The sequence below is a fragment of the Vidua chalybeata genome, chromosome 17 (assembly GCF_026979565.1).
Source record: "Vidua chalybeata isolate OUT-0048 chromosome 17, bVidCha1 merged haplotype, whole genome shotgun sequence".
Lineage (NCBI taxonomy): Eukaryota > Metazoa > Chordata > Aves > Passeriformes > Viduidae > Vidua > Vidua chalybeata.
The window spans coordinates 11,117,939-11,128,826 of record NC_071546.1 but is presented as its reverse complement, the minus strand read 5'-3'; the positions used below and the strand labels follow the sequence as shown (position 1 = coordinate 11,128,826).

The 10,888-nt window shown below is 39.4% G+C and overlaps 1 long non-coding RNA gene across 1 annotated transcript; it reads left to right on the top strand.

The window, feature by feature from the left end:
• Positions 1 to 1,768: 1,768 nt before the first annotated feature.
• LOC128796490 (uncharacterized) lies at positions 1,769 to 3,631 on the top strand. The gene is made up of 3 exons (XR_008433826.1): positions 1,769 to 1,823; positions 1,934 to 2,034; positions 3,546 to 3,631. It is a non-coding gene; the product is annotated as an uncharacterized LOC128796490 (long non-coding RNA).
• Positions 3,632 to 10,888: the final 7,257 nt, after the last annotated feature.

The following is a 10,888-nucleotide window of genomic DNA, read 5'->3' as shown; positions in this document are numbered from 1 at the left end:
ATTAACAGCCTAAAGGCTCTCCTCCTTGAAGGAGGAATAAGGACATCCACAGCAAGGCTTAGTGTGCAATATTTTGCTCAAGTTCACACCCAAGCTCATTTCACAAGTTTCTCACACAGGTAAGCAGAATTCATTCTGATTAGTGTAACTAAACAGCCTTCACATAGCTTTGTCATAAGGGGGCAATTAGGAAGGCTTGTGTCTGCTGAAAATCTGAGTAGTTACACTTGGCATAGGAGAGTCTTGGTAAGGTGTTAGATCAATCTGCACCCCAAGCACTCTGAAAGTCCCCAAACATGGGCTGTTTGGATTTCTTGTTTGCTGTGAGACCCTTGACTAAAACTGCTACAGCTTTCCTAAGCTGATGTACACAGGAGTCCAGGCACAAACTGCAAGCAAGGGAGCATTTCTGGTTCAATCTGTTCTACAACTGCATGATCATATTTAACACTTAGCCAGCACTTAGTTCTACAAAGTGACCTTGCTGCAGCAGTTTCTGTGGTGTTCACACAACACTGATATTATAAAGCGAAATTATAATTCATGGAGTACGCTGGTAGCTTTCGAAGGCACTCCTGAGAGCACTGAGACAATAGAGCAGCACCACAGAAAACAAACAAAACCCCACATTGAAGGCTGTTGAACAGTGGAGTTTTAAAACTGCTTGAAGTCCAGCATGAGTCTGAAACAGCAGACTGTTTGACAACCATTTTCCAGAAGTGCAGTTAGCTGACAGAGCACGATTCTCCCCCCTCCATAATGTTACTGTCTTCTGATCAGCATGAAAACAACAGAGCTGGCAGTGACACTCCCCAAGGAGACCCTAAACAATACACAGCATTTTAACAATGCACTAAAAAGCCTCCCTTCTGCCCCTGCAGTGGGGTCCACTGCCTGTCCTGCAGATCCTGTGCCACTGTCATCTCAGATCATCCCAATCTGTTCATAGCCAACAGCACAGAAGCTCCCAAAATGTTCTGTGTGGCAGAATTTCTGCCAAGCAGGGATCTCAGCAGGAGTTTTTGGGAGTGCAGCAGCAGGATGCAGACCATTACTGCTTTAGTCAGTAAGCAGATGGCAGCAGTAGTTTGTCTCAGAAATAACTGACCAGAGCTGCTCAGTGCTGAGCCTCTCGCTGCATTATTCCACAAGGAAGAAAGCACCCTGCTTTTTACACATTTGTTATCCTTATTTTTCACAGAACAGCAAGAAGGTACGTGGGAGGGAAGAATATATTGTTGCTTAGCAATGAGATGCTCATAGCACGGTTGGTTTTTTAAAGCTTTTGCTAAACATACACATACAAAACTAAGATAAAACCACCCTGAGTACAATGGAGAAGTAAAATTGCATTCCTAAGAATGGAATTACTGAGGCCAAATATTCCATTTCTTTCTGTTTTAGGTACCCAACCAGATGAATATTCTGGAAAAGATTAGAAGAAATGTGGCAAGTATGAGAAGTGGCAATTTCCCTGGTATTCTCTCAATTGTGTCAGCAAGCTCAGAACTTGCTGAGCCCCACAGTGCATCCATTCTTGTATCCTCATGGAAGTATCCCCCACTAATTCACAGAGTAGTTATGGAATGTGTTAGAAATACTGCCACAGTTTCTGTTGAAGCTTCATCCTGGTGATCTCACAGTCCCTGTCTCTCATTGTTCCTTATTCCCCCTCTCCTGACTGGTGTTTCAGGCATTGTGCTCCAACAAAAGATCTCCTCTGAACCCCTCTGTGGACAAGGACATGGCATTAACCCCTGCAGGGTGTGGGGAGGGAAAGGAAGCACAGGATCATCTGTGCTGCAGATCACAGAATCATAAAGGTTGGAAAAGACCTCCAAGATCATCAAACCCAACCTTTGACTGAGGACAGCCATGGCCACCAAGCCACATCATGGAATACTGCATCTACTAATTTTTTGAACACTTCCAGGTGATTCCACCTCTTCCCTACAGAGAGGGGGGATCCTTGCCTGGGACCTCCAGCAGGCAGCACCACTGGGAAATGGGAACTCCCCAAACTCTCCCCAAAAAGTAAGGTGCAAAGTTCTTTCCCAACCAGCTCTTGAAAGTATATATTCAAATGCTTAGGAAATACAGAGCTGCAACACCTATAAGCTGCTAAAAGACCAAAAGATCCCCAAACAGATCCTGTCTGCTGCAAAGTATGGAATATCAGATTTGGCAAAGGAATAGGAAAGGCATCTTAATGCAGATACACTTAAATGTACAACCTCCCCCCCCCAGCAATTTATATTGAAGCACCAATGCAGTTTTGGTTCCAGTTTGTAATTCTTTTTGCAAATTTTTTTTAAACCTAAAAGTCCATAGAACTAAAAAACCTCTAAGTTTATCACTTGTAATATGTTTCATAAGTTTCTTTTCTGCTATGATTCACTAATATTCATGCTGATGAAAGAAAATCTTATCTACTTTTTCTGCCTAATTAAAATGTGAAGAATGCACAAAAAAGTGAAGAAATAATCAAGCATATTTTTCTGGTTCTTTTTTGCTGGAATAACATTTTGAGAAGAGGTCCTTCTTGTTTTTACGCTATTAATAATCCTCCATTTGCAAAATCATCAATGTCTGCACAATTATAAAACTGTAATTTCAATTACTGGAGTATGAACAAGCGGGATGAAAGCATGAGTTATGAGGGAGAAACACTGCTTTTTCTTCAACATCTCACTATTAAATCAGGAAACTAACAATCTGTGAGTGGTAAATGGACTTATTTCTAAACAGAACATTGGGTAAAATTAGATTACACAGTCAAGTAATTTCTGAAGCTAAGCAGATTTGAAGTGCTATCAGCTGGGTGGACAAGTTGTACAGCTGGTGTTCTTGTGGGAGACTCTAAGCCCTGGCAAAGAAGGGATACTCAAGTGAAAACACAGCAGTCCAAGTATTTTGGCTGCTCCTGTGCTGTGATTTTCTCCGACATCTTCTGGCCTCTCTGATGGGATGAACTTTCTCACTCAGGTTAGCAAAAGGCTTTGGTACAAGAGCTTTCCCTTGGACACTTCAATATCCCTTCTGCAAACAACAGCAATGGTACACAGGTTTCACCTGAAACCATCTAAACCACAATGGCACTGCAGCCTTTGGAGCTGGCTTGCTGTGGAATTGGAGGGTTTTCTGAAAAAGTAACAGAAGTCTGTCTTTTGGGAGAAATAGGAGAAAATCTCCAGAAACAGTTAAAACCAAGCACATCATCCAGATCCCCGTTGTTTTCTTCAGAGCTGTCTGTGGACTGGAATGAGCAGAACTCTGAGAAACTGCACTTAAATAATACTGAAGTGTTAAGGGAAACATGGATTTCATCGCATTTGGAAAGCACAAACCATGGTATCTGTGAGACTCCTGTTCCACCTCTGCTGACCAAAAAGGTTTTGTCTGTGGTCTGTAAAGAAAGGGAATTACAAATCTCCAGAACTGTAGAAGCTCAGGATAAAATAAGAAGTGATAAATTTTCAATTGTCTTATGTAACTCAATTTTATTTTGTGAATATATCAAATTTGTTGCTACTGCTTTGTTGCAGCAACTTCTGAAAAAGAGAGGACAAATTATGGCGTGTGATGAGCTATATACCCTCATAGTCAACCTCTCTTCAAGGCAAACCTTGGTTTGAAGGTATGTATTATCATTTATTCCTGGTATGGTTAAAAAAAATACAGTTCTAAATAGGCTGAGTGATTTTTGTATAAGCTTCTATTTCCAAAATATCAAGAACTTGATAAAGTTATGAGAGGGAAACTACTGTAAATTTGTTTTAAAAATAAACATCACTATTTTTAGTCCTTCATCTTAACCCCAAAACTTTGCATCTTTGAAAATGAAAACTGCAGCTTTGCAAAACTGAGCTTATAACTTCCAGCCTTCTAAATTCTGCTGCTTCTCCTTGCAACATTAATAACCAGAGAGAAGACAGATAATTAAACTATAGAAATCAGTGCATTTCCACCTCCCATCCCTCCTTGGTTAAAAATGTAAGAAAAACATAGCAAATGAGATTTTGTCTCAAGTGTTTTTCCCCTGCTATTAAAGATGCTTCTCTGAAAGGAGCACTTGCTGGTTTTCTGCTATTAATAATCCTCAATTTGTGACATCAGCCCATCCCCACAGCAACACGCTGTGTTCAGCTACTGCCTCAGATCCTCTGGCTGCTTCCAACCAGAAGATGGACTAAAACCAGGGAAAGTTGGATGGCTTTTCTATGTAAGGTTGGAAATTTGGCTCCTGGTTGTTTTTCCTCAGTAGGTCACTTTTTCATTAACAAGAACAATGTTCACCTATTTAATGCAGCAGATCTGCATCAAAGCTTGGTAATTTGGGCCCATTGGCCCTCAGATAAGTGGAGGTGAGTTGGACCATCCCTGTAATTAATTAGGAAATGCTCTAAACAGTCTGGTAATAGGAATGGAGGAGATTGATGCACCTGAGTAGAAATTTGGAGAGCTTCTCACTGCAAACTTACTGTGTTCTGCACAAAACAAAAAAGAAAGGAGGAATGAAAAACATCAACTCCCTATGTGATATTTAGACTATTTTAGTGCTGCCACTGTTTAAATCTCTGAAATACTGTGTTCAGGAGTTCTCATTAACATGGATTTTAATGGGAGATATTTGTCTGAGCAGCTAAGTCATTTATGCTTACATAAGGCTGCCATTTACAACAAGAAGTATAATAGCATCTTTGAGCTTTTTAATTAAAAATTAATTAGGAGATTTAAGAACAAAATCATTGGGGGTTACTGTACAATAACATGTTTACAAAATTAGGTCTGGGCTTTTTGTTTTTGGTAAGTGTTTCAATCAATTCTGTGTCTATTAAATATAATTACGTATGATGCTTCCTCAAAATTATAATGTAGCATTTAAAGAGCAGCTGGGAAAAGTCTGTAATTTTAACTTCAGAACTAGGGTAACCATTAAAATGCAAATAGGTGCAAACAGCAGTTTGTTGATGAAGAGACCCCTCAGCATAAACATTTTATCCATTAATCTTGAGATTACAAAGATTCCTTCTGTTTTATTACTACTTATTACTTTTGCCAGTCAGGTTTCCTAGAAGATGTCAGCTTCCCTCAAGAAAAATTCACTGTTAGGAATAAAAGCCCATTCTTACTGAGCAGGATAACACAGATATAAACATTCACTTCTGTACATATACCTGTGCAAAAAATATATTATGTAGAAATGTCTACAGCGAATTAAGAAGGAAAAAGAAGGAAGAAAAAGCTTTTGTTCCCTTTTCTAATAGAGTTATCAGTTTGAAAAGGAAGCTATGTTCCACTTCTACCCCAGCTTAAGGAAGTAGCTTAAATGGATCAGACTTCAATCTTCTCCCCTGATTTAGAAAAGCATTCAACCATTTGCTTAATTTTACTTTGAACAAGGGAAAGAAAGAATGAGCTCAGGTTTCACAGATGTATTTCTGGCCTAGGGATTTATTTATGTTAAATTTATTTATTCCGAAGCTTTAGGAGTTATTCTAATTTGCTACTGCCTCCCAAAGAAAATAATTTGATCCACTATTCTCCAATGAAACTATATGGATGAGTAAGTAAGTAATGTATATCTGATTGAAATACCCTGTTTTGCAAATTTAAATAAATTCAGTTTAACAGCAGTTTATCCAACAGAACTTAATCAGTGCAGCATTTTGAGTAAGACTGCAGTTATGGCTGTCACACTGTGGTGGGAGAGAGGGGTTTTCTGAAAGGTGAAGTGCACACAGGTAAACACCAAACCTGGCCATGCAAACTCTTTATTCACGGCTCAGCTGAATGTACAAGCAGAAAGTGCCACCTAAATCAAATGTGCCACTTGTGAGAAGGACAACAGCACAGCAGTGGCTGTGACAGCAGCGGGGGCAAGCAGAGCCTCACCCAGTGCAGCTCTACAGCTTCCCCTAACAGCAGGATCAGGGAACCTGATTCTGTGGTTCCAATCATCACTATTCCTGTGACAGACAGCTTCCCTGCCATGCACACAGCCCTTGCCATCCAGACAGGATCACACACGTAGTGTTTGTTTGTTTTCCAAGCACACTTTGTGTTTGTTTTCATTGCATCATGGTCTCCTGCCCCCTTACACCCATTTCTGGGTTTTCTGTTGAGACCCCATCAAAGGATTCTACCCTGTTGTTACCAAAACCTCCAAACCTCTGCTCTTACAGGGGATTGAAGAAAGAGTCCTAAAAACTGTCTATAAAGAGATGGTGGTATTATTTTGTACTGCTGTAATCCATATCACACAGTGGCTGCCACCATGGAAAAGAGCAGGTCACTCACTTCATCCTCACTGCCCCAAGCACGTACCAATCAATCAACTCCTCAGACTGTGTCCTTTCCTGCTTTTATTTTATGGAAATGTTTTCTCTAATTATTTAGGTTTTTTTTTTTTTCCTGTGAATATTATGTAAGGTTCAACAAATACTGCCCATTGACATCTTGTACCAGGCTACTCATTCTCTGAGAGGTCATTTCTTTGTAGGAATTTCTTAGACTTGGGATGTGAAAAAACTAAGCGAGGGATGGGCAGTGAACAAAGGAATTAATTACTCAGCTAACCACAAAAGTCTCCACATCATTGTGACTCAGCCAAAGAATTCATTAACAGACAGATGTTTGTATTAGAAGTTTCTGGGGGATGATGAGCCATTATTACACTTGCAATCACAATGGTTGGCTGAATGCAACCAGCCTTAACATTTCTCCAGTTCTGGGTTCAGAGCAATGCTCCCCAAAAGGATGAGGAAAGAAAAGAGATTTTTGTGTCGAAATCCAAATTTAGACCAACACGAGACAAACTTGTTCAGTGAGAGAACGAATTTTCCTGAAATTCAAAACTATGATTTCAAAGTGAAGATCAAAAGGCTGCCTGATTACAGGGGATGAGTACCCAGAGTGGCAGAGGGCTTTAATCAATCAGGAGAAATTATCTCAAGCTGAAGATGGCTGCTGATACAAAGGAGAGAAGACACAGAACTCTGGAGATCAGGGGAGATTGCTGAGGGTGGGAAGAAAGCAAGAAATACAAGGAGAAGGATCAGGGGGATTATTGGCCAGTCACCCTCACCTCCCCAAGGACAAGAGCACAACTGAAATGCAGGGAATTTCATTTAAACATAGGAAAACCCTTTTTTCCCTAGAGGGGTTGTGGAGTCTCCATTCTGGATATTGAATCTCTGGTTCTGAGTGACCTTAATGGTCATCCTCTTTGAGCAGGATGGTTTCATGAGATGCTTTCTAGAAAGAAACCAGATTTGTAATGTGACATACCTTGTAGCTATTAGACTTTATTTATGAGCTCTTCACATACTTATGAAGAGATTGCTTTTCCCTTATATACTTTAGTATATAATATAGTTCCATATAATCAGCATTTTCACTAAAGTAACAATTAATGAATGATAGATTGTTGTCCAAGTATGAGCCTTCTGTCTGTCTCAACAGCTTTATTGAACTTTAAATGAGGCAGAAATGAAAGGACTATTAAAAAAAACTAATTAGAAGAATATGAAGATAAATCTAATTTTCTAGTTTCTTTAAAATATTACATTTTGCCATTTTTACCAATTTTGCTGTCAACACAGAAGAGACCTGTCAACATTGTCATAATGTCTGTAAAGAAAACAGATGAAAACCTGGTGTTCTCCACATGTGGAAATTATATTTTTGTCCTAATTAACAGTAATTTCCATGTGACTGTCACCTTCTCAGTACGCTAACCTTGGAGATTAGAACTCATGGTTGTGCCTTTAAAATAGATGTAAGACATTAATGTGAAAGGTTTACAAAACCTTCATCAAGATGCAGAGCAGGGAAGGTGAGAGAGCAGAGAGGAGGCAGAGGTGATGTGCAGGCCCTGTGCTGTGTGAAGCACTGATTTTGTTATTCACAGTTTAAGCAGGGGATGGAGCTTGATGTGAAACATTTTAAACACTCCATTTTCAGAGCAATATCTTGAAATCAAGGCTGGGCTTCTCAAGGATACTGAGTGACTTTGCCATTGAATCAACTTAATTTGTCACATTTCAATAGCTACCATAATTAATAGTTAAACTATAATTTGTTTAACTACAGAAACAAGGAAAAAAACAAAGTTTAATAGTTTTGCTACCAAAAGTTACTCATACAACCTGTCATGGGAACATGGCCTTCTAGAACAAAAACTCAGTGCTGAGCTATCAATACTTTGCTCACACATTTAACCACCAAACCAAAATTTCAGTGAGTGCCATCATTAAAAATTTTAACAAGTTTACAGACGTATAAGTACCAAAAATGCATTTTACTTGAGCTATATTTGATGTACTTTTCTGTTCATACATTTCTGCTATACACAAAAACGTTGTGAGGCTGGAAAGGAGAAAAGATTGGACTTTCACACGAGTCCATCAGAAACTGTCCAACAAAGTTTTAAAACCCTAATAAGCAACAAGATCTCAGCCTACTTTGCAGCCATAACAGCAGTGCAGTTACCGAGCATTCCACTCAAATGTGCTGCCCAGTTCTTTCATCTACCACTTTGACACTCATCCCCTGCCTCTCACCCCAGCACTGCACTTGCAGAATAAGATGAAATATTTCAGGATGTTGTGTGAACCCCTGCTTTCTGATACTGTGAAGAGCCTAAATTAAAAGAAGCCCCTTGTCCCAGATTGCAAGACAAGATGTATCCCATTTGCCATCTGTGTGGCACTTGTCTTCTGTTAAGTGGGCAGTTTTCCTTATCTCTTCCACAACTAATTCTCCCTCCGGGGAGACATCTGTTGATAATGGGCTATTGAATGTCACTGCATGACCGATAAAAGTTGCAACGTCCCATTGTGGGATGCCCTGCCCAGAGGGAGGAGCCAAGCATTCCTACCTGGATATAACCTGGGATTGTGGGACACCAGACTCAGGCTTTTCTGCTCGATTTCCAGGAGGACTGCAGCCATTCCAATTTGGACTGCTACCAACACCCTGACCAAAAGGGTGTGTCAGGTCGTATTCTGATTCTGTCAGTGGTTTTTCTTTTGTATTATTGCATGTATTTTGTTTCCTTTTTCACTTTTCCTAATAAATTGTATTTCTGATTTGGAGTCTCTCACTGGTTTTGTTTTCAGGCCATAACACCCCTTCACACACCTCCCTCCAGACAGTGACTTTAACCTTTCCTTGGGATCAGGTAGTTCCAGACAGACCTACCTGGTGCTGGGTGTTCCTGCATTGCAGCAAACCCATGAAGGACAAAGTTGGTCACTCAAAGTTCAGAGCTCCTGCTTGTTGAGCTGTGAGGAATTGCTCTGTGGAGCTGGGGAGGGATGATTCATATTCATCTATATTCAATTTCACAGCTCCTGCAGAGAAAACCAGTAAGGTTGAAAACCAGTTATAAAAATATGAGTTCTATAAAACCAGCTAATTACCTAATTTTGACCCATTGAGACTGTTACGAGTAAGTTCAAGGGACTGGAATGTCCTGTAATAATGATATTCTGTGGTATGGAACTTGAAACTAAAGGCTATGACAAAGTCATATTGAAAACCAGTAGATTATTCAAAATTATAGCAAGTAACTATGCAAAGAACCACACAAGTCAGAGATGATTACTTGTCTTTTAATACTTTACTGCTGCAAGAAACAAATGTTATGATATTATCAGTGTTTTGTCAATACTCTTAATATGTGCTCACACCCATTGTAAAGGAACAATTCTAACAAGATTTAGCCTATGAATTCACAATAAGATTCCACTTTCACACCTGATGTAGATTTAGTGTCTGGAAGATTTAGCTTTTAGGAGCTGTCTGACTACTGATTTTTTTTTTTTTTTTCCTTTTTGCTTATCCTATAATAAAAAAAAAGATACATACAGCATTGAAATGCATAATTTATGGGAGCACATAAAAAGAACACATTTTCCTACCAAGTCACTGAAATTTAATTTAGTGATGGAGGACTAGGTCAAGGAATATTTTTAAAGCCATATTTCACATTTTCAAGATTTATACATCCGTTACTTTCTGAAAGAAACAGTGCAAAGCTGTGTTTTCACATCCCATATAGAGCTGGAGGGAATTCACACAACTGCTTATGTTGTGACTGGGATAACTTTAGGTGCTGAACTTCTGCTGTGGATGCAAAGTTTCCACGGTGTTCAGTGAGGATAAATTATCTGATAAAATATTTTCAGTCAGAAGCATTAGACTCATTGTATTATTCACCAGAACTTAAAGAGTCTGGCTGCACCTCCTTCTACCTTCCCACCAGGCAGCTGTGGGCAGCAATAACATTTAATTCTTACTTTTCCAATTATTTTTGTTTAGATTCCTATATGTGAGGTAAAAACATGTGTAGTATGTAATCATTTATGAGTCTCATCAGGGAATCTTGGAATGAAGTCCTACAGAGAGCTGAAAATGGAAGCTCAAACTCAGCCCTTGATTCTCTGTAGAAACACTTCTGAAAACCAAAACCCCTGAAGACAAAAATAGGAGCTTCACTGAAGAGCAGTAAACACAGACAAAAGCTTTCAATGACTATTCAGAGATTCAGTCCACAGCCAGTGCTCTGTGTGTGCAGAGCATTTACTCCAGAAAGGACTGTAAGAGTGCCAGGAGATGGGAGCATTCAGGAAAATGTGACTTTACTTGGAAGATTTTGATGTTTTCTTTCCAAAAGTATCATGTGAAGTGTGGTGGTTTCCAAGTTCACCTGTTACAGTCTCTAAAACTTCACTACTTGATCCATTGCCTTTTCTCTGCAGAGAAATAATGTTAACAGGCAAATAATTATATTTTCAGCATGCCAAAAGTGATGTGCTCTGCTGTCTGTTTTAGTAAGGTCAGATATTAAATCAACGGAATCAAATTAAGATGTGATTTTGGA